Consider the following 26,291-nt stretch of genomic DNA (forward strand, 5'->3'; position numbering starts at 1 on the left):
AATCGTAGAAAATACACCGGGAACAAAGGTCTTGCTGCAACTCTTGATGAAATGTCTGACAACTATGATTCAAATGAAGACGAGAAATCAAGTGTTGCACTTCTTGGTGAAAATATTGATTTTGATAACTGTAGCAATACATACATCAATCTCAATATTCTTTCAGAAGATAATCCAACTAATCTGGAAGAAAAAATTGACCCATTTCTTGGAAACTCTGTTTGTAATGTTTCAGGTTCCACCATGTGTCTAGCTGCGTGCACATCTCAGAAGCCTGACTTTGATCCTAGTTGACGTGCTCGTATTGTTCTCTGAAGGGTCATGAACTTTCAAGGTGTTACAAGTACAAACACCAATTGAGGAACGTCAACAAACTTCAATGAAGAGAAAATCATTGAGCAAGGAAGCTTAAACTTGCTCAGAAGACCGCTGATATATGTAGGATGTTATCTTTGTCTAAGAAGTTAGTTTCCAAGGATAAACCAAGACCATTAGAGAAGAGAGTATGGTCGAATCATTTTGATAGATAGAGGTCTGTGGATTCCTCTCAAGAGAAAAATGGTGGAAAAATTTTTGTTCACCACAACACAACTTGATTGTGTTGATTTGGAAATCTTGTCTCATGTTCCTGATCAAAAGAGACAATGATTTTGTACCTCTCAGGCTTTAGGAAAAGTTTTCTTTCTTCTTTTCTTAGTTTTTGTTCCTCCTGTCTATCAACAAAGGAGGGTTATTATCGACAATTCCACTCTTTATAGGGTTGTGAGTTGGACGTGTGCAAACCTGTTTAAAGGTTTAGAAACGCTACATTCCTTTTTCCTTCCTCAAAACCTCTTTTTATCTCAAGACTACTTGTTGAGTTCAATTTGTGATTTCCTCTCACAAACCCATACGTTATGGATACTCCAAGCATGATGTCTTCCGATGGAAAAGATGTTAATATAATTGTTAATCCATCAATCATAAAGGAAAAAGAAAAATCTCCGTTATCTCCTACCTTGAAAAGAAAAAGAAGGAATGTGAGGAATCTAAGAGTCGTTCCTTCAAACTCTCAGAAGTTTTCTGGTGTTCTTGAAGAGTTGAAGGAGATGCGAAAGGAGATTCAACAAATAAAGGCGTTTGTTTTTAAGACTCATGAGATTCAGAAGGCCCTGGTTCGACAACGTCAACCGAGAAGGTTTATTGGTATAAACTCCTACCTTAATGAACCTTATATCCCAATGGTTGTTGACGACAAGGAGTTCGGGGATGATAAAGAATTCTTCAAAGGTCTTATTGCCTAATAAATCTTCTATTTTCTTGTTTTTATTAGAAGAATAACTAGAGTTTAGAATAGACATTATTGTGATTAAACATATCTATGTCCAACGTTTTCATCTTCGTGTTTTTAGATTTATTGGTTTAAATTCTAAATTTGTTTGGAAGATGATTTTTGCAGTATTAATCTTTATGATTTCATATATTGCAATATTGTTATGAGATATGTGTGTTTGCGTCCGTGAACTATGACTATCCCATACCTTGTCAAAAGTAAAGTCTTTCGTATGTCGATATGCATGTATTGATAAAAGAATGAATAGACTTTTGAAAAATACAAAAGTTAAGCCTATTCTGTCAATTATTGATGGAAGATAGGACAATATCTTTTGTTTTCAAGGATTATGTCTATTGAATATCGTTATGTGAATAGTGATGGAAAATATAATGAATCCTTGTGTATTCCGCAGTAATTGATCTTCCCTGATCCATATTTTATGTATTACTGTGAGGCTCCGTAAATTGTCTTATGTTGAACATTGAAAGACCAAGTTGATTATTTTCATGATTAGCTATGTTGTTGTTCCGTAAGGTACTTTATGTCGAGCATATTCAACTAAATCAATCATCTTGTTTGGTTATTTAGTTGTTTCTCCGTAAGTTTTCTTATGTCGAGCACGACCAATTAAATTGATTACTTTTGTGATTAGTTTGATTGTGTATTTTGATTAGATTAATTATGGTTTCTCTTGTGATTAATCTAATTGTATATTTTGAGTCTTCATAAGTTCACTTATGTTGAGCATTTGTCGATTAAATTAATCATGGGTTCTCTTGTGGTTAGTTTAATTGAATATTTTTAGATTCAAATTCATACTTGTATGTGATTTGTTTTGTCCAAAGAAATCATTCTTTTCCTTCGAAATTAAGGTCGCTCTTGTTGTTCTCTCGGGAATGACATTTTATGGGGGAGAGTTCTTTTGAACTTGTGCTTAATTGCTAAATCTTTGTGGGGAGTGCGGCTGTGGAATATTTTAGGGGTTATCTTGTATCTTTACAAACTCCTTGATGGATGCATTTAGCTTCGGCTTTATGATTGCATCTAAATAAGATGATATACTTTTGCTTTCTTTTGGTCAAGAAATGTCTCTTTCGGAAATTTCATTAGGATCCCGTTCTTGTACCTTTGCCAATTTCATTGACAAAAAGGGGGAGAATTAATATGTAGTTCACACTACAAATACATATGGTTTTCGAATCATTATGTAAGGGGGAGTGGTTTCCATATGAGATGGAGTATTGACTAAGGGGGAGTGATACATATCACCATAGTATTGTTGTTGAAGTTGTGATACAATTGGACTTTGAAGTTGTGTAATGATACTATGACACTTTATAACAATGATTGAGGACTATTATTTTCTTGTTGTTATAGCTACGGATTTTCAACACGATGATACTAAACTTAGAACTCTGGGATCATTGGAGTACTTGGAAGTGACGAAGATTTCGAGTAAAGTTGAAGATTGGGCATGTGGAATAGGATCTACAAAAGTTAATTTATTTATTTTTTGTATTCCATATGTATTTGAAAAAGTGGGGGTACAACAACCACACCCAATATTTCGCTTAGCAATCTGTATGGACAAACTCCAATATACTTTCTAGAGAATCAACTAGATAATCAGACTCAATCTAGATAAAAAGTATATCAAAGAGTTTATATCTCAATCTCTCGATTTGATATATATACTCAAGAAAATAGAAATCTGCGAGTCTTTATCAAATACTAGAGAGATAACTTGGATGGTACCAAAGACCAATATCCAAGTGTCAATCAATTTAAATCAACAACCAAAATATCGGATATTCTAATTGATTGAACAACGCACAACCTGTGATATTTCAATTATATAAAAAAATATAATGCCGAAAAGAAATAACACAGACACCAGAATTTTGTCAACGAGGAAACCGCAAATGCAGAAAACCCCCGGGACCTAGTCCAGATTGAGCACACACTGTATTAAGCCGCTACAGACACTAGACTACTCCAAATTAACTTCGGTATGGACTGTAGTTGAACCCCAATCAATCTCACACTGATCCAAGGTACAGTTATGCTCCTACGTCTCTGATCCCAGCAGGGTACTACGCACTTGATTCTCTTAGATGATCTCACCCACAACTAAGAGTTGCTACGACCCAAAGTCGAAGAGTTTAATAAACAAAACTGTATCACACAGAAAAGTCTACAGTAATAGATATATCCGTCTCCCACGAATATACCTACGAGTTTTGTTTCGTCTTTTGATAAATAAAGGTGAACAGGAACCAATCAATAACCCGAACCTATAATCCCGAAGAACAGCCTAGTATTATTGATCACCTCACAATAATTTTAATCGACGCAGCGAAAAAGATATTGCACAATCACAAACGATGAGACGAAGATGTTTATGACTTATTTTCTATCTTGGCTATCGGAGATATAAATCTCAAGCCAATTATTTCAATTGTACTCGTAACGGTAGAAACAGCAAGATCAGATCACACAACTATGATAAAAGTAGTATCGGTCTGGCTTCACAATCCCAATGAAGTCTTTAAGCCGTCAACCTGGTTTAGAAGAAGAAACCAAAGGTTAAAGGAGAATCGACTCTAGCTTACACAACTAATATCACACGTAAGGTGTGGAGATTAGGTTTCCCAGTTTCTAGAGTTCTCCCTTATAGAGTCTTTCAAATCAGGGTTTGCAATCAATGTTAGCTTGGTAACAAAGCATTCAATATTCACCGTTAGATGAAAACCTGATTAGATTCAAGCTAATATTTCTCAACTGTTGGATCGAAAACTTAGCTTGTTACACACAAATGAAATGTCCAATTTTGGGTTTATGAACAATACCCAAACATTAACATTTGTTAGTTCAACAATAGTTAACCAGTGGTTAGCCATATGATCACTTTCATATCAACCATATTCTTCTTCACCATAACTAGTTCAAATGACTCAAATTAACTAGTTAGAGAGTTTTTCAATTGCAAGGAAATATTATGTAACTACACAAGATCTAAGCAATTGAACAACTCTCTAACAAGTTCATTTGAGTCATTTGAACTAGTTATGGTGAAGAAGAATATGGTTGATATGAAAGTGATCATATGGCTAACCATTTGGTTAACTACTGTTGAACCAACAAATGTTAATGTTTGGGAACGGTTACATAAACCCAAAATTGGACATTTCATTTGTGTGTAACAAGCTGAGTTTTCTATCCAACAGTTGATAAATATTAGCTTGAATATAATCAGGTTTTCAATTAACGGTGAATATTGAATGCTTTGTTACCAAGCTAACATTGATTGCAAACCCTGATTTGAAAGACTATATAAAGGAGAACTCTAGCAACTGGGAAACCTAATCCCTACACTTTACGTGTGATACTAGTTGCATATCTAGAGTCTATTCTCCTTTAACCTTTGGTTTCTTCTTCTAAAACCAGGTTAACGACTTAAAGACTTCAATGGGATTGTGAAGCCAGACCGATACTACTTTTCTTGTAGTTGTGTGATCTGATCTTGCATATTCTATCGTTACGAGTACAATTGTAATAATTGGCTCGAGATTTATATCTCCGATAGGCAAGACAGAAAAGTAATCACAAACACTTCGTCTCATCGTTTGTGATTCCACAATATCTTTTTTCGCTGTGTCGATTATGATTATTATGAGGTGATTGATAATACTAGGCTGTTCTTTGGGAATATAAGTCTGGTTTATCAATTGGTTCCTGTTCACCTTGATTTATCAAAAGACGGAACAAAACTCGTAGGTATATTCGTGGGAGACGGATTTATCTATTACCGTAGACTTTTCTGTGTGATACAAATTTGTTTATTAAAGTCTTCGACATTGGGTCGTAGCAACTCTTAGTTGTGGGTGAGATCAGCTAAGGGAATTAAGTACATAGCATCCTGCTGGGATCAGAGACGTAGGATCATAAATGTACCTTGGATCAGTGTGAGATTGATTTAGGTTCAACTACAGTCCAGACCGAAGTTAGTTTGGAGTAGGCTAGTGTCTGTAGCGGCTTAATACAGTGTATGTTCAATCTGGACTAGGTCACGGAGTTTTTCTGCATTTGCTGTTTCCTCGTTAACAAAATTATGGTGTCTGTGTTATTTCTTTTCCGCATTATATTTTGTTATATAATTGAAATATCACAGGTTGTGCGTTGTTCAATCAATTAGAATATCCGACCTTTTGGTTGTTGATTTAAATTTATTGACACTTGGATATTGGTCTTTGGTATCATCCAAGTTATCTCTCTATTATTTGATAAAGACTCGCAGATTTCTATTTGCTTGAGTATATATCAAATCGAGAGATTGAGATACAAACTCTTTGATATACTTTTTATCTAGATTGAGTCTGTCTATCTAGTTGATTCTCTAGAAAGTATATTGGAGTTTGTCCATACAGATTGCTAAGAGAAATATTGGGTGTGGTTGTTGTACCCACACTTTTTCACTTTGTTTGACTCATATCACTTGGTTGAAGAGAGTTGATACCAAACAGATTTGTTGTTCCTTTACTGTTTGGAATACAAACCAAAGGAATTATTCCAAGTACGTGACTTATTTATAAGTTGGAGGCATAGGAATACAGACGGAACTAGGTGAACTATAGGTTTAGTTTCTTGGTCTCAACTATACGAAGTTGGTGTAGTTTTGTGTAGCGGCTTAATCCTGAGAGTATTCAATTCTGTACAAGGTCCCGGGGTTTTTCTGCATTTGCGGTTTCCTCGTTAAAAAAATCTTGTTGTGTCGCTTACTTTTATTTTCCGCATTGTAATTGTTTTATTATAATTAAAGTAAATTATACAAACGTTAATTCCTATTTACTTGATAAGCAATCCTATTGTGTTTGGTTAAGTCCGAACCTTTGTATCAAGTAAACATACTTCGTTGTTGTATCGTCTCGATCTCGTATCCATAGACGATCACACGAAGTGTGAACTGATTAGTTGTATTTTCTCGACTCTGTCCATAGAAAATCACTTTTGGAGAAAGTACTTATAGGTAGTAAAAGTTTTAGCTTGAGGTATATCTTGGTACCCTCGCCTTTTCAACTAGTACTGCGAAGTCTTGAAGATGTGAAGAAGCAAGGAGCTACAACGACAATAATCATCCTTCCACTTGAGATTAGTGATATTTGACTTGAATTGTTTCATTCCCTAATGTATCTTTCACGTCGTGCATATTGAAAACAAAACTGCGAAGCATATTTGAACTCTAGATAGACATAGTATTAAGGAATACAATACGAGGTTTATTGCTTAACCATTAAACTTTGTAGATAAGACATCGACATAATCATTTGAATTCTATTGTGATTATGTATGGGTATGAGGTGAGGATTTCATCCTAGGGAACAATGTTTTACATGTGTTCTAAGGAAGTAAGTTCATAAACTTGTTTGTGAACCTAAAAGGAAATTGCCAGGTATTATTGGTTTTGTTATTCATTGCATATCATATGAACAACCAATATGTGTGATTGAGTATAACCGTTCACGACTTGTTGTGTTCTTGGTAGAACTATTCACAAAGGCCTGACTTATGTATTGGGATGGTATGATCGGGTTTGTGATTTTATGTCTGACCAAATATGGGAGAGGGAAACCGATCCTAGTAAGAGGTGCAGTACATCACAAAGGGGAACCGATCCTTGTATAAGGTGCAACAAGGTTTATAGCAGAAAGGGGAATTGATCCTATGAACATGTGCAACACGTTTTTAGGCAAAGGGGAACCGATCCTATGGACATGTGCAACACATATAAGTTAGATACCATATATATGTGGGGAACCGATCCTAGTACCTAGTCAACCGAATTTTTAAAAGCTAGTGTGACTATGCACAATACTCACATGGAAGGTAGAACCGAAACTTGTTTTTGTAGAACCGATATACCCATGATTGTGATTGAATGTTATTTGATCAATCACATAGTTCTTGAAAGTCGGATGAACCAATTCTAAACTTGTTTGGAAGTGTGGCAAATCGGTTTCAAGGTTGTAAGTGTGAAAGAGAATTTACAAAGTAAGGATGTCGACATACTTTGAACACGTGTTATGAATGTTTATTATTTAATTGTTCAAAGTTATTCCTTAATAGCTAAGGGAAGAGAATCCCAGGATCGAAACATAAATAAGTTAAGAATCTTTTACTTAAGGTATTTAACTTCATTTTGTAGGGAAATAAGAATTAGTAATGTGCATTTACTAATTAGAGATTTTCCGAGAGATTTCGATCATTATTTTTGGACAGAGCATTTCCAGGAATAATGAAAACCGAATTTGTGCTTTATTGAATATCTTGAGAATATTTTCGGTTTTGGAAATTCCTTGGTGTCCAAACTTCCTTGTCTATAAAAACTTGAAGTTTCCCTTCCTAGCAAACTAATCCTTTGTAACAACAAGCTTCCTATTTGTTGTGTTGTTACTGGTGTAGCCGCCTATTCGGAGAGTAGAGTAACCTAATTAGGAGAAATATCTTACGACCGCTCAGTTTTAAGTCTTCTTTGGGATTGAGAAGCTTTAGCGTGTACCGTTGGTGGGAAACTAGATAATTGCGGTTTATCTTTTGTTTTCATTGATTTGATTGACTAACGGTGGTTGAACTTTGATTGCACCTATTTTGTTTATGCTTGAGAATCTTCTCTTCTGATATAAGATTCAGTCAAACTAGTTCAGAGTTTCAACAGGGATCTTTAGACTGTTGTTAGTTCTAAAGACGATCTTGTGATAATCCATTGTTATCAGACTCTGTTTGGTGCATGATTGGTCACAAGAGATTCAAGTGATTGTGTGCAGGTTATTATTGAAGATCTAAGAAGATATTGAAGATTTCTGATTTGTGGGTTCATAATCTTTGGTGTGCACAATACTTGTTTCGGTAGCAGAGGATCCAATTAATAATCGGTTTATCCTTGTGATAGATTGGATTGACTAATTGAGTAGATCGGCATCAACACAATTCTTTGGATTAATAGTGTTGTTGGCTTAATCTTAAACGATTACTTCGGTAATTGAATATAAGATAGATCTGAGAACCTGACGAAGGAGTTTATGTTAAGATAAACAGAAGAGCCTTTGTCCGACTCATATCACTTGGTTGAATAGAGTTGATACCAAATAGATTTGTTGTTCCTTTACTGTTTGGAATACGAACCAAAGGAATTGTTCCAAGTACATGACTAAGGTCGTAGGCGTGGGAATAAAGACAGAATTAGGTGAACCATAGGTTTAGTTGCTTGGTCTCAACTATACGAAGTTAGGTGTAATTTTGTGTAGCGGCTTAATCCTGATAGTATTCAATTCTGGACAAGGTCCCGGGGTTTTTATACATTTGCAGTTTCCTCGTTAACAAAATCTTGTTGTGTCATTTACTTTATATTTTCGCATTATAATTGTTTTATTATAATTAAAGTAAATTACACAAACGTTAATTCCTATTTACTTGATAAGTGAATCCTATTGTGTTTGGTTAAGTCCGAACCTTTTTATCAAGTAACATACTTCGTTGTTGTATTGTCTCGATCTCGTATCCATAGACGATCACACGAAGTGTGAACCGATTAGTTGTATTGTCTTGACTCAGTCCATAGACAATCACTTTCGGAGAAAGTACTTATAGGTAGGATAAGTTTTAGCTTGAGGTATATTTGGGTACCCTCGCCTTTTCAGTAAGCGCGCTTAACCCACACCCTACCCACCCCATCCTTTACCTGAAAAAGAAAAAGGAGTAGGCGCGTTTAACCAAAGCCCTACTCACAACACTCCATCAATCCGAAAAAGAAAATTGGGGGAGTAGGCGCGTTTAACCCACGTCCTACCCACAACACCCCACCAATCCGGAAAGAAAAGGAGGGAGTAGGCGCGTTTAACCCATGCCCTACCTACCCCATCCTGTCCCTGGAAAAAAAAATAGAGAAAAAAAAGAAAAAAAGAAGAGGGAGTAGGCGCGTTTAACCCACGCCCTACCCCACAACACCCCACCAATCCGAAAAAGGGGGGCGCGTTTAACCCATGCCCTACTCACAACACTCCATTAATCCGAAAAAGAACAGAAGAGAGTAGGCATGTTTAACCCACGCCCTATCCACAACACCCCGCCAATCCGGAAAAAAAGGGAAGTAGTGCGTTTAACCCACGCCCTATCAACCCCATCCTACCTCTGAAAAAGAAAAAGAAGCAGGCAGGTTTAACCGCCCCGCCAACCAAAAAAAGGGGGGGGGAGGGAAGGGAGAGAAGATAGGCACGGTACACCCGCCACTTCCCCTGCAAGAAAAGAGAGATACATTACCGCCAACCCATCCTAGCTAATGGCAAAGCAACGCAATATGAAGGAAAAGAGTAGTATTCTTGCCCAAAAACAAAGGTTCATTTACAAACAAAAAAAGAAAAACAGTGGGAACACAAACAAGATAACAAAACAAAGACAAAAGACAAGTCCCATAAGAAGGCATGCAACACAACTAGCAGGAAGGCGCGTAACCTAACCAGCCAGTAATGCACGACAACGAGCGATATCCGTGTCCAGGGTCTCTACCATTAAACGCCCGTCATCACATAGCGCGTCAGCCAAATGCAGGTCTTGATCGGCCTCAACCACCAACTTATGGATATCCCGAATGATGTTGTCCTTAACTTTAGCCCAATGAGCAAGCGAGAGGGTATCTTCATGCTCATCGTATTCTTTACGCGCCTTATCCTGAAAAATCAACCTAAGAGTCCATAACATTCCTACCTCCTCCTTCAAAACCAAAAAATACGCCAATTAATCCTCGAGGTAAGGATGAGGCACAAGCGAAGTCACAGCTGCTAAGATCAGAGTATGTACGAGGAGTGGCCTCATCGCTTGGTTTGAAATCCAGTAATGGCAATCGGATATGGATCGGTCTATAGTAGCCACCATCGTAGAAGAATCTATGCACAGTTGCTTGGCCGCGTAACGAGCAGTGACGACATCATCCAATGCACGCCGGACCTTAAGTGACACGCAACCAGACGGCTCGGTCTCCTGAGCAGCTTGGTGCGCCTCAAATTGTTCCTTGAATCTGGCGCGCATAACGTCCCTGTTAGCTACCATCTGCTCTCGCAGCGCCTCGATCTCAGCTTTTACGAGCAACAGTCGTTTCAACTCGTCATGCTTAAACATTGATGAGACCAGCACGGGAACAAGCGCCAAGGTCAGCACATACCCATGAAGAGAGCTAGCCATGCATACGATATGATTACAAAAGGGAATTGAAAGACGAGTTGAAAGTGAATAACCAAAATAGGAAATGCAAACCGTATATATAGAAAGGAGGGGCACCATTTACGATGCAACAGCCGTTCGCATCCCCCATGTATGTCGCAATATGTGTTGCTTCATGTTAAAAAGTGATATGACTACTGGGTTATTTTACAATTAACCCAATAGTCAGGGGACTAATATTGATACATGAAAAATGATATCCCTTAACAGGTTTAGGGTTCCCCCAAAAGGGGAGGCAAGCCTAACGTGGGACACGGGGACTAAGCCCAAGTCCAATGAGGAAATACCCATGAGGCAAAAAAGGATAAGGAAGGAATTAACGGATAAGGGGGAGGTTATATTAAGGAAGGGATGACATTAGAAGTAATTAAGGAGGTTTAGGACATGTGGCATGATGTCATAAAAGGAATGGGCTTTTGAAAAGTCTATATAAGGAAGGAAAAGGTACAATGGAAAGGCAACTCTCTCTCTTACTATTCCTAGAAAGCTGGGGTCATTTGATGTAGCTAGGACGGGTAGAACCAGAACTAAAATCACCCCTCAACACATACGATTAAGATTATTGTGAGGTGATTTATAGTACTAGGTTTTTCTTCGGGAATATAAGTCTGGTTTATCAATTGGTTCTTGTGCACCTTGATTTATCAAAAGACAGAACAAAACTCATAGGTATTTCTGTGGGAGACAGATTTATCTATCTCAATAGACTTTTCTATGTGAGACAAATTTGTTTATCAAGTCTTCGCCTTTGGGTATTAGCAACTCTTAGTTGTGGGTGAGATAAGCTAAGGGAATCAAGTGTGTAGAATCCTGCCGGGGTTCAGAGACGTAAGAAGCGCAACTGTACCTTGATCAATGTGAGATTTATTAGGGATCAACTACATTCCAGTACGAAGTTCATTGGTAGTAGTCTAGTGTCTGTAGCGGCTTAATACAGTGTGTTGTTCAAAGATGGACTAGGTCCCGGGGTTTTTCTGCATTTGCGGTTTCCTCGTTAACAAAATTTCTGGTGTCTGTGTTTATTTCTTTTCCGCATTATATTTGTTTATATAATTGAAATATCATATGTTGTGCGTTAAGATCAATCAGTTCTTGAATCCGGCCTTTGGGTTGTTGATTGAATTGATTGACACTTGGATATTGGTTTGTGATATCGTCCAAGTTATTTCTCTTATTCAATTGGGCTCGCAAATCCTATTTGTTTGATTGCGGATTGAATTGAGAAATTCAGATATAAACTCTTTGATATACTTTTCTAAAGATTGAGTTTGACTGTCTAGTTAATTCTCTTGAAATTATATGGGAATTTTTCCATACAGGTTGTTAAGAGAAATATTGAGTGTGATTATTAGACCTCCGTTTTTTCAGACTTTAATACAAGACACTTGATTATTGAAATTGGTCAAAGTGTTAAGGAATCTAATACATGATTATTTTTTTTGTACACTCTGTACGGTTTTGGAAAATAGGATTGACAAGCTTTCGAAATTCCATGGATGGATAATACAGGATGTTCTTTATCCTCAATGTTAGTGTTTTGAAAATATAGGATATGTAATTTTCGAAGAATGCTTACCTTCGAAAATAAATACTGTGATTATCGAAAATTAACGAATTGGTAAAAATATATGCTCGCTGCCATACTTTCGAAAACCAAACCTTTAATTTTCATAAGTTAGGAAGTCGAATTTTTTTATTGCTCGAGGTTTCATAAACCTAATTTTCAAAAATTGACATATGAAACTATTACAGGATAATTTTCGGAAACGAGGGAATCACTTTCGGAATCTATTATGCCAAAATCGTGCCTTATATCTTTAATATCATGACGAAAACCTTCTCCACTCAAGGTTGGACGTTATATATTTTCTACTTAGTCACCTTTGGATATGTTAGGAGTTTGGATGGTTTACCACATGTGCTTATAGTGTAGGAATTAAGGAGTTATTAGTTAATGAAATAACATTATCCTAGAAATTTTACCTTTTTCTGATCCACATTGACTTTGAATAATCATACAATTTTTCCTTTCGACTGTATTGATCTGATAATATAAAAATAAAATCTTAGTTATCCAGTTGGATTATCAGGTACGATAGTCTTCTCGATGGACTAGGAAGCAACTCCTAGACAGTTTAGGGTGTCAGCAAGGGGGTTCATGTGCGTCGAATAGCAATTGGCACATAGATACCACTGAAGCGGAGTAACTTAGTGCTAGTATATTTCATTTCAATCAAACCAGATCGAAGTCTAATAATAAGTATAACATTTGGAAAAGCGGGGGTCTAACAACCACACCCAATATTTTGTTCGACAATATGTATGGACTAACTCCAATACAATTCCAAGAGAATCAAATAGACAGTCAAACTCAATCAAGGAATAACATCCAAGAGTTATATCTCAATTTCTCAATACAATCTGCAATCGAACAGATAGAAATCTGTGAGCCTGATTGATATGAGAAATAACTTGAACGGTATCAAAAACCAATGTTCAAGTGTCAATCAATTTCAATCAACAACCAAAGGTCGTATTTACAAATTAATTGAACTACGCACAACCTGTGATATTTCAATTATATAAACAAATATAATGCAGAAAAGAAATAACACAGACACCAGAAGTTTTGTTAATGAGGAAACCACAAATGCAGAAAAATCCCGGGACATAGTCCAGTTTTGAACACCACACCGTATTAAGCCGCTACTACAAATTAACTTCATACTGGAATGTAGTTGAGCCCGAACCAAGTCTCACACCGATTAAGGTACAGTCACGTTCCTTACGCCTCTGAATCCCAGCAGGACTCTACGCACTTGATTCCCTTAGCTTATCTCACCCACAACTAAGAGTTGCTACGACCCAAATTCGGAGACTTTATAAACAAATCTGTCTCCCACAGAAATACCTATGAAGTTTTTGTTCTGTCTTTTGATAAATCAAGGTGAACATGAACCAATTGATCATTCGGTCTTATATTCCTGAAGAACATCCTAGAAATATCAATCACCTAACAATAACTTAACTATATGTTAGTAGAACAAGTTATTGTGGAATCACAAAAAATGAGATGAAGAGCTTTGTGATTACTTTTTATATCGTAGCTATCGGAGATAAATCTCGAGAAAATCTTAGAGAAGATAGTAATCAATACGATAGAGCAAGTAAGATCAGAACACACAACTACAAGAGAAGTAGTTTCGTCTGGCTTCACAATCCCAATGAAATCTTTAAGTCGTTAACCTATAATGGTTTTAGGAAAAACCTAAGTTAAAGGAGAATCGATTCTAGTCGCAAATAGTATCACACAAGAGGTGTGGGGATTAGGTTTCCTAGTTGCTATAGTTCTCCCTTATATAGTCTTCAAATCAGGGTTTGATAGCTTTGAAACAAAGCAATCAATATGCACCGTTAGATGAAATCCTTATTTAAGATTCAAGCTAAGTTTGCTTAAAACCAAAGCAATATCTCTCCACCGTTAGATGGTCTTAGCTTGTTACACACAAATGAAATATACCTTCATTTAAATATGGGTAACCGTACCTAAACGTGTATATTGAGTTAGCTCAATAACAGTTAAGCGAAGTTAGCCATATGAACACTTTTGTATTAACCACATTCATATTAACACTTATTGATCAAATGATAATCAAATGAATCTAATTATGTTACTCATAGAGTTGTTCAATTGTTTATATTATCATAAATAGAAGTATACAAGATACAATTGAAGCAAAATCGGATGGATTCAAAAGAATCAGTTCATGAACATTTTAGCCACGGTTTGCAAAGATTACATTCCTTAATTGATAAATGTATTTGTTCATGAGTATGAAATCATACTTAACCGATTTTAGAACTTAAACCAACTCAGTTTGCAAACGGGCACGCAAACTAGAGTTCCGGACTTTGACCTTTTCCGACAATTCGCAAACGGGTACGCATGTTGTCGTTCCAGACCGAACTTAGGTGAAATAGTTTGCAAACGGGTACGTAAACTTGGTTCCCGGACTTTAATAGTTAAAAACGTTCACATACGAGTATGCATACTTGGTTCCCGGACCTGAATCATACTACAACAGTTTGCATACGAGGTATGCATACTATGTTATATCCGACAATGGTTATTTGTTCTAAACTCTCATTTCAATTATTGAAACATCCTTAGAAGACGACAATAGCTATCTCACACAAACTATTATCTTATAAGTAATTTTTAAGTGATTGAATGATCAATACGAAACATTCCGAGTCTACATCAAATAACTGTCTCACACAAATCATGTAGGATGTTATAAGGCGATTTTCACATGATCATCTTTTGACTCATTATTTAGTTTCCAACAAATAAATTGTTTCCAACTAAACTCGTCAAGTATAATGATGAACGTAGTTAAAGCAAAAAGCTTTCCAACACATATTTCGAGAACGATATAAGCGAGTTAAACTCAGCTCGAAATATCAAATGTGTATAATGTAAAGTCTATATAGATATATGACTTAGTCTCAATAGGTGATAGAATTGAATAGACTTCTGAGTGATAGACGAGTTCAAGTCTCCACATACCTTTTGTTGATGAAGTTCCTCCAAGATCCCTTTAGTAGATCTTCTTCTTCAATCGATAATGCCGTGAAGTCTAAAGCTCAACTACACATTCTATGCTAACCCGAAACATAGCTATAAGTAGACTAGAAATCAAGACTTATAGTTTTGACACCTCAACTTGACAAACAAGCTTGAGATATCAACGCTTGCGAGTTCGATCGAGCAGTGCTCTAACAACATCTTAATTCAGTAAGTATTCAAAATTGTACTATATCTATGGATTTTTCTATACTTGCAGGTTTCCTCGTTAAAGAATCTTTGGAGCTACTTTGGTTTTATACTTCCGCGTTTTATTGATTTCTCTCTTGAATCAAAAGTGAAAGTCTAGACGTTGAACGCCTTGTCTTTTCTGCAATATTTTCTATAAGATCATTCAAGGTATGGTATATTGGATTTGCGGTGTACTGGGTACCTATATTTTCCGGTTTGAGAATATTTCTAAAGATAGGATAACAAACCTTCTAGTGTTCCTCTTGTAGCTCATCATATACGAGAAGACACACGTGTAACCTCATTCAATTTATCATGAAACTCATGCCCAAAACCACTCGAATGAGGGCATTTACTGATCTATATAGAATGTGTTGCCCAAAACCCCTCGGGTGAAGGCATTTACTGATATGTATAAACTCTATGTGTTGATAACTAAACATTATTTTACTTACGTTAGCTACATTCTTAATTGCAAAATACCAACTATACATGCTTGTTTGATTAATTTGTATTGTAGATATAATCTGTGGTAATCATCAGAAAAACGGTAGTCACACGAGCATAATTATTTATCATATAAACTGATCAACCATATTCATACGTGATGAATTACCAATTCTTTGACTAGCCTTTAGGCCGATTCTTATGGGCATGGCAAACTATAAAGCTTGTCATTTTTGCACCCACTATGAAACTGTCTAACTGGCAAACTGTCCTGGCTAAGTGGCAAATTTGCCACTTAGTCAGGCCAGGTCGAGTAGCTACCGTCTCGACCGCTCGGTTGAGAGTAGATCTCCCAGTAAAGTCTCCACCTCTGTCGGTCAATACTTGATCGCTAGGTAATTTTTTTATTTTTCTTTTACTTCTTTTCTCCTATTTTTTAGTTATTATAACATATTTTTATCACACAAGGGTCCCACAAAATATTATATAATCCTTAAAATTTAATAAAGACCTATCAAACACAAATAACTAAATTTTTTTACTGATAAGGGTCCCACAAAACACAATAGAATACTACTTTAATAGAATTTGTCAGTTTTACCATAGTGGGGAAACTAGTTTGCCATGCCAACAACTTTGATTTTTGTTAAAGGGAGAGCAAAAGGTGATCCGACGAGAGCGAAAATCGTAATTGACTCGCTGATTCGGACCTATACGATATAATTTTATAACTCCGCCCAGACTACCCCTATTAAATATTCACACATATACTTCCCGCACAACTCCACCACCAGCTGATCAAGAAAAAAAAACAACCATCAGTACCACCGTCGTTCCACCAGCCTTCAGAACATCGAAGTTTTTATTTTTGAACCAAAAAATGCAGAAAGGTATACCATTAAGGAACAATTAAATGCAAACACAAGAAGCAATACTAAATACCGATGATATGGTGCATATTTGAACTTTAAGAATTAGAATCAGTATCAAAGACCGAGTTTTGCCATAACTTGACAAGATGAACACAATCCATGTGAGTTCTCGTAAACTATTGGATCCAATGGTTACTGCATCCAATTTTTATTTCATTGCTAAAACGAAACATTCTCTGGTCTTTATTTTATAGGAAATTAAAGATTGATTACAAAGTAGAAATTTATAGATGCTTCACGAATTTCGTCTTATCTGGTAATGATTCTTTTTCTAAGGGTCGGAGAAAGAAAGTGACGAGAGTGGTGGTGTTTTCTAGGGTTTGGAGAATGGATGTCTTTCGTTTGTTCAGTGGGTGGAAGTATCGAGGGTAATTTGTGTCCAAGTTATAAAATTATATTGGATAGGTCTGAATCAGCGAGTCAATTGCGATTTTCGCTCTCCTCGGATCACTATTTTCTCTCCCTTTAACAAAAATCAACAACTTTTATACCTCCCCACATAGGAACCATCTTATAGACTTCAATTCCATGCCAAAGTAGTGAATATCGTTGTCTAACTACAATATATCCAAATTTGATTCTAAAAATTCGAGAAGTGAAATTTGGAGTAAAAAATGAAGCCACTGGAATATGAGTCTCTATAGTACCTAGTTGGCGACACTAGTCTAAAATGGACTTTGGATGTTAGTCTTAGGCAATGCACCTAAACTTAGAATTTTCACCTCGCTAGTTGAGATTTGGAGTTATGACCCCCACTTATGGTAAACTAAAAATGTGCACGATTGTAACTTCAAAAATGAAGATTGATAGTGAGAAGGTGGCATCGATTGAATGGGAATCAGATTATTCTCCCAAACCTCAGAAATATGATTTGAAATATCTAAGGAAAGTCCAAGATTTAAATGATATAATCGAGGATTTTATGATGTCTGCTGAAAATTCAAAAAATTTGAAATTCAGATATTTCCTTCAGAGGATAAAATAGAGGGTCATAATGATATTTGAAAATAAAAGAGTATTAAGTATACCACCAACTTTTTCGTTCGCCAACCTGTATGAACAAAACCTAAATACAATCACAAGTAGGACAAAGAAAAAATCATTAAATAAGATTGTACATGGAGATTTTCTATTTCTCTTCCATAATCAATATGTTTAGACTAAAAATCCGTGAACCTGAATGTACAAAAGAGTTCTTAGACGATCTCAACAATCAATATCCAAGATTAGTCTAGTTGTATCCGATTATAACAAGTACGAAACTCACGATCTATCTTTCATGATGCGAATTCAACAAGAACGAGTCTTGCTTTTATTTTAATTTATAAGGACTTGAACTATCTAGATTGATTACGTGCTACTTATGCTATTCATATTATAAAGATAAACCAATATAATGCCTAAAATGAAAAACACAAGATACTAGAAGTTTTATTAACAAGAAAAACTTCACCTGTGGAAAAACTCTGGGTCCTCGTTCATCTTTGAACACCACACTGTATTGAACCAGTACAGACACTAGCCTACTATCAGACTTCGGACTGGAATGTAATTGAGACCTAATTAACCCTCCAAGCAATTCAGCCGTAGTCGTGTGTTTTACACCACTTGAACCTCGCAAGATTCCGTGCACTTGATTCCCTTAGCATACGTCCTTTACATCCTAAGAGTTACTACAACCAGAAGACTTTTGGTACCAATATGCCTCTAACAGACAAACATATTTGATTTCCTTTTTGACTTTTCCATAATTAGGTTTGGAAAATATGTTTGCAGTAGACAAATTCAAGCAAACCTCACAAATTTAAACACTTACACTCAATTATCTCAAAAGCTTGGATTGCTAACCACCTCTCAAGAACAATCCAAACAAACCAAAGAATACGAATCACGAAGTCTGAGATGAAGAGATTATTATGATTTCTATCTACCTCGTTCCTGATATGAGATTAAGAAAAACCTCAAAGATCAATAAGAACAAGATCATCCGGATTCAAAAACTATCAAGTAAAGTTTGTGCTTCACGAATCCCTAAGTTGAGTCTTCAAAATTGTAACTTAATTATGTTTCTCAGAGGAAACCTAGGTTATAGAGGATGAATCTAGCTTAGCAACTAGGACAGAAGAATGCCAGAATTGATAAATCCAGTTGCAAGAGTCTCTCTATTCATAGATTTTCAAGGCTCCATGTAGATTTGAATTTTAGCTAAGATATCTTGAGATCCAAGCAAACACTTTTTCAGTTTATACAAAATTCTTATTATCAATTGATGTAAGCATGTGAGAAGTCTTCCTTGAAATTACACATAAGGATATGCACTATGGTCCATGGTTCTGGAACCGTACATAATGATGGTTCGTAGTGGCTCAGTAGCCTTTGAAACAACAAGCACATAATGGTGTTCAATAACAGTCAAGTCTAATTAATGATCCACAACCATGAAGTATTTTATGAACAATTTTTCTTAGAAGATTCTAGGAGAATCATAGCAAATTCGAACATAAACATGTAGAATATTCGATTACTTATACTAAATTGGAACTGGACAAGCTTGGAAAGTTGGTTTGCAAACCTCTGACAATTCTCGAAATCAGGCCATTAGGGTTTGCAAACCTTGGAAGTTCACGAAATTCAGGCCACAAGGTTTGCAAACTTGGAAGTTTGTGAAAGTTAGTTGGTAGTAGTTTACAAAACGGGGTTTGTGAACCTACCTAATTTTCGAAATCTGATGTAAAAGGTTTACATACCTGGTTTGCGAACCTCTATAGTCTGTGGAATTCATATCGACCTTGGTAAAACGTACAAGTACGCTTACCTAGTGATTTGCTTCGGACTAGAAAATCAGATCTAGAAAAATAAAATCCTAACTCACTGTCGCAGGCATCGCGATTGCACTTAGCGTGTGCAACAAGCCTTTAAACCCCTACGTCGCCCTAGTGGCCGAGTTATAGTCTCGGGAGGGTTTACCAGAGATGTACCCACAAAACTTTACTCCATACCCTAAGTGGATGGAAGCATCTTGGTTGTAGGAGTTGAGGAACCAATCTGAGTAGATGGAAACATCTAAAGAGTCTATTCATAAAAGCACATAGCTCAGGTGTTAGAAATAACATGATAGTTTCACCGTATCTCGGAATCATCTTATTACTTTTGTTTTTATTTTTTACACAATTTTTATGTTGATGTCTGCTGGGTTGAAATAAGGTGATTGAGTTACTAAAAGAAAAAAAAAGTTGAAAAAAATAAAAGTTCAAAAATTGATGTGATTTTTAATGTTGTAGAAAAATTGGTAAGAAAGATTCGTTCAACTCGAACTTGTAAAGACTCGATTTTAGATTTAAATTTTAAGATTGAAAGAGAAACTATGTAGAAGATGATATCAATAATTTGAGAGATTGGGACTCGGGATTCCACCAATAAATTCATTCACGTGATGCATATATTTATTCTAAACAATTATACCTTTATTCTAATAAAAATATGGACTCTGATTCTTTGCCAAAAGTAGATTTTGAAAATTATGACTGTAAACCGAAAGCATGGGATATCAAAAGACTTAACCTAAGCATAACTCATCAATGAAATCACAACCATTCAATAAAAATCATAAAACGATTAATAATCAATGCAAAAAGTCATAAAAGAATTAAATATAATTACCACACGCATGAAATATGGCTTCCTCCGTCATCCCAGTGTTGGGATTTAGCTCTTCATGTCAAAAAATACACTCAAAAGATTTACTCATGGATCAAAAGTGTGTTTACAGTAGTGAAAAGGAGAAAAACAGTGAAACAATTGCTAAAAAGGTAAGTTTAGGTCACTGGAAGTATTTGGCAAGTAGTAATGAACAACGGCAAATATTTGCTGTTGTTGAATGTATGACTGCTTCTGCGACGCGGCTTCCGAGTCTTATGTTCTTCTTATTCTTTGCAGCAGCAGGTGAATATTCCTGCAACTACACCTGCACACTCTGTTCCGATTTTGAGCTCGACCAACCTCCAAAACTACTCGATAACCTAAGTGGATGGAAGCATCTTGGTTGTTAGATTTAAGTTTGGGGGTATGGGAGAAACTTTTTAGTTGCAATAAATAAACTCCAGAGCCTAGAAATTTATGCCTATTAAGGATAGCACTAACCAATCTAAGTGGATGGAAGCATCTTGGTTGTAGGAGTTGAGGAACCAATCTTAGTAGATGGAAACATCTAAAGAGTCTATTCATAAAAGCACAGAGCTCAGGTGTTAGAAATAACATGATAGTTTCACCGTATCTCGGAATCGTCTTATTACTTCTGTTTTTATTTTTTGCACAATTTTTATGTTGATGTATGTTGGGTTGAAATAGGTGATTGAGTTATTAAAAGAAAAAAAAAGTTGAAAAAAAAAAGAAAAAAAGAAAAGAAATTGAGGCCAGGCCATCAGACCAATCAGAGTAAATTCAATAAAATCGACCGCTGGTTCCCTTGTGTATACCACACGAGTTGATCTAGAATTAGGATTATCAACCACTGGTTCCCTTGTATATGCCAGATGTATTGATATTAATCCAGACCAGTATCTCAATCCATTAGGTCATAGGATTCATCTTGGCATTGACGTCCATTCGCAACCATCTACTTCTATTTCCATCTTCTTAATATATTCATGTGATTTGTTTGATTCCGGATATTGATGCCCATAGTGCGATTATCTGAGTAGAGCTTTGTCACTTATATATGAATTTTAGTATGCTTGAGTGCAAACTCGAGAACAACAATTGGAATTTCGCATCAGGGTACTTCTTCCTGTAATCAATGAGAGTATGCCAACTAAGGATATTCTTTAGTGCCTTCCAAGGTTTTGCGTAGATAGCTAGGGTCTGGAGTAAAGTTTTGTGGGTACATCTCTGGTAAACTCTCCCGAGACTATAACTCGGCCACTAGGGAAACGTAGGGGTTTAAAGGCTTGTTGCACACGCTAAGTGCAATCGCGATGCCTGCGACAGTGAGTTAGGGTTTTATTTTTATAGATTTGATTTGCTCGGGACTAGAAAATAATAAGTTTGGGGATATTTGATAGACGCATTTATGTGTCTATTTTGATATCGAATTTCTATATTATTAATACCCATTTTTGTACTTATTTTGGTATTTTATGTCTTTGTAGGTATTTTTGGAGAAATAAACATGCGCGGAGAAATTGGCTCGAAAAGTGGTATTTGGACTCTCCGAAGAAAATTACTGAAGACACCCCTCAAATGGATAAGGGGCACACAGTGGATAAGGGGTAACCCACCGTTATTTGCACCCCAATCTACTATTTGCACCCAAAGTGCTATTCACACCCCCATCAGAGGATAAGGGACTCCATCTTTAACCGTTTAAATATTTAAATTTGGCAGGAAAGTAAACTTCACTTCTGCCTAATTCTGTTCGAATTTGAGGAGAGATTTAGCGAGATTCAATGGCGGGATTGTGTTGGGTTGGACTTGTATGAGATAAACAGAGTTAGATTGGGCCTTTACATCGATTCAATTGGGACGGATTATTGATTTTCGGCAAAACAGGGAGAAATATCTACGGGATTGGTTGTGGATTAATTTGGAAGAATTCTGGAAGAGTTAAACACGGGAATATGGTTGATTACCTTATTTATAATAAGTAGTTGACGTATTCCGTAACTAAAAGAGGGATCAAATTTTCGTATATTTGGAAGCTACCTAAAACAGGGAAGAGAAGAGTTTATCAGGAAGTACGTGGATAGAAGAAAGATTCTTGGGATTTTATGGTTTGATTGGATGTTTCGTAAAGATGATGAGAAGATAACTACCAAATTTACAGAGTTCGAACAGCCAGGAACGCGTGAAAAGAAGTAAGAAAATCCGAGTCTTGAGGTGAAATAAATATGAAGATTTCTCGGGATTTAATAGCCCTGTTATGTGTATAAATAGAGAGGAAAGTCACAGAGGTCAGGATCGAGAATTGGGGGGAGGTTATCGAGTAGTTTTGTAGGTTGGGTCGAGCTCAAAATTGGAACAGAGAGTGCAGGTGGAGTTGCAAGAATATTCACCTGCTGCTGCAAAGAATAAGAAGAACATAAGACTCAGAAGCCGCGTCGCAGAAGCAGTCGTACATTCAACAACAGCAAATATTTGTCGTTGTTCATTACTACTTGCCAAATACTTCCAGCGACCTAAACTTACCTTTTTAGGAATTGTTTCACTGTTTTTCTCCTATTCACTACTCTAAACACACTTTTGATCCATGAATAAATATTTTGAGTGTGTTTTTGACATGAGGAGCTAAATCTCAACACTGGGATGATGTAGGAAGCCATATTTCATGCGTGTGGTAATTATATTTAATTCTTTTATGACTTTTTGCATTGATTATTAATCGTTTTATGATTTTTATTGAATGGTTGTGATTTCATTGATGGGTTATGCTTAGGTTAAGTCTTTTGATATCCCATGCTTTCGGTTTACAACCATTATTTTCAAAATATACTTTTGGCAAAGAATCAGAGTCCATATTTTTATTATTTGAGCTATAATTGTTTAGAATAAATATATGAATCACGTGAATGAATTTATTGGTGGAATCCCGAGTCCCAATCTCTCAAATTATTGATATCATCTTCTACATAGTTTCTCTTTCAATCTTAAAATTTAAATCTAAAATCGAGTCTTTACAAGTTCGAGCTGAACGAATCTTTCTTAACATTTTTTCTACAACATTAAAAATCACATCAATTTTTGAACTTTTATTTTTTTGAACTTTTTTTTCTTTTAGTAACTCAATCACCATATTTCAACCCAGCAGACATCAACATAAAAATTGTGTAAAAAATAAAAACAGAAGTAATAAGATGATTCCGAGATACGGTGAAACTATCATGTTATTTCTAACACCTGAGCTCTGTGCTTTTATGAATAGACTCTTTAGATGTTTCCATCTACTCAGATTGGTTCCTCAACTCCTACAACCAAGATGCTTTCATCCACTTAGATTGGTTAGTGCTATCCTTAATAGGCATAAATTTCTAGGCTCTGGAGTTTATTTATTGCAACTAAAAAGTTTCTCCCATACCCCCAAACTTAAATCTAACATTGTCCTCAATGTTCTAAAAGTAAAATTAAAAACATGAACAAGGAGAAACTGTTACCATTTGAAGCAAAAGAGAGTTAAGGAAAGATATTACCGTGTCGCATGAGCATGGGTTACCTCCCAAGAAGTTCTAAGTTTAAATTCTTCAGTCAGACGTCATATATACCACAAAATGGCTAGTTACCTTTCAAATCATATATCAATTGTCGAAACAACTGTGGATCAACAAAACCAAATAAGACTTCCACAATTATGAGACAACTGCACCAGATTAGAAAAATGAACATACATACAACTTGATCTAAAATTTCTTGCAAGACAACTGGGTTTTTCTACGGCGCCCACTTGGGATTCATATGAGTGTCTTGAGAATTATATTCATTCGAACAATGGGTCTTTAATGGACGGATTTCCTCCTGGACAGTATTAGGAGGATCAGGTTGCAGAGTCGGAAGAGACTCAGGTAATACTTCAGGAGCACTAGGATCGAGTCCCAAGTTAGGGACTTCTAATGGGGATACTTGACCATCACTACCCCCAGACTTAGAATTTTTAGTGTCTCTAGATAGACTAATCACAATATTCCTAATTTTTAAAACCATCAGGTTCCTGAAAAAGGTCAATTGCTTTCTCTAAGTTGTAATCAGGCGGTTCATCCTCTAAATGCATTTGAGGCATACAAGTTGTAGGACTTATATGTTTCATTTCCTTATTGTCTTGAAGCATGATTTCTGGCCTACTCTCCTGATCAGAAGCTATAATCATAGGGAAAGTTTCATATGGGCCTAAAAATGCATATTTAGGGTCCAACTTAGGAGTCTCTTCTAAACAAGGGATTAAGGTAGACTCAAAATCTAGTAATGGTTCGAACCTAGCTTTCCATCAATATCTAACACAGGAACATAATCCAACAAAGCATTTACTTATTCAATGTTGTTATCTTCGTCGAAATCCATGCTAAAATGGGCTAGACAACTCTCTAATGGATCTTCCGATATGATGTTTGGTAATGACTCCTGAATTAAGGTTCCTATCATGTTCACCTCTTCAATGCACGTGTCATCTAGCTCAGAATGTAGCTTATTGACATTAAAAATATTCAACTCAATAGTCATATTACCAAAAGATAGATTCATAATACCATTTCGACAGTTTATGATCGCATTAGACGTAGCTAAAAATGGGCGACCTAAAATCACAGGTATCTGGTTCTCTGGGTCAGGGACAGGTTGGGTATCTAGACCATGAAATGCACAGGATAAATAAACTTGTCGACCTCAATAAGAACATCTTCTATCACACCACGAGGAATTTTAACAGACCTATCAGCTAACTGCAGTGTTATCTTGGTAGGTTTCAATTCACCAAGTGTAGATGGTGGATTTTCGACAAGTTCTAAAATCGTAAAATCTTAATTATACGAAGCTCTGATCCAGCAATCAGACGTGAGTATTGAGACATGGGTCTCTCATCGAATTATCAATGGAGAGTACTTTCTCTCAGAGTACATGTAGATATGTAGTCTCACGACTGGACAACGACATATCTCATGAATACTGAACACTTTCAGTGATTATTTCTATATAGTATCACGAGATGGAGGGAACCTAGACAGATTGCTCTGCTAGTATAGAGCGATAACGTCTTTAGGAACAAACAACGAGTTTACCCTGACTATATAAAGGATATGACTTACCGACAAGCTCATATCGGGATAATTAATGCTCCTAGACAGCTTGCTCTGCTAGTATAGAGCCACAAAGTTAATTATTCCTAATTAAGATTAATTCTGTCGTGACATTCACTACTGAATTCCCAGAATAATCTATTATTGCTCCTATTCCATGGTCGAATCCACGACTGGTCCCATGGAATGGAAATAACAATTGCTCCTACTCCTTGGTCGAATCCACGACTGGTCCCATGGAATGGCAATAAACAATTGTTTTGATCCTATGATCGAATCCACAGCTTGATCTCATAGAATAACAATAACTATATTATCTCATTACTCCGATTTCAAGATCGAATCCACAACTGGTCTCATAAATGGTAATAGATAAATCTTAATTACTCCGATTCTATGGTCGAATTTACGATCCCATGGAATGGTAATGCTCACTTTATTATTCTGAATTCGTAGTCGAATCCTCAGCTGATCCTATGAATTAATAATAAACATCTTATTGCTCAGTTTTGTCAATTATTCTCCACCGAATTCCACAATTAGTAATAAATAATCAACAACCGGGGGTCTGAGCTACCTCTAAGTAAGCCTCGATTCAAATGGTGAAGGTGTATTGAACGACGATACACTAACAGTCACCGCACGAACGAGTATATTTCAAAAATACAACGAAACGATGAACCTATGCAAAATAGGGAAGAAAATAATAAATAATTAAAAAATATTGACCGGGG

Source organism: Papaver somniferum, unplaced genomic scaffold (assembly GCF_003573695.1).
Source record: "Papaver somniferum cultivar HN1 unplaced genomic scaffold, ASM357369v1 unplaced-scaffold_132, whole genome shotgun sequence".
In the NCBI taxonomy this organism is placed as follows: Eukaryota; Viridiplantae; Streptophyta; class Magnoliopsida; order Ranunculales; family Papaveraceae; genus Papaver; species Papaver somniferum.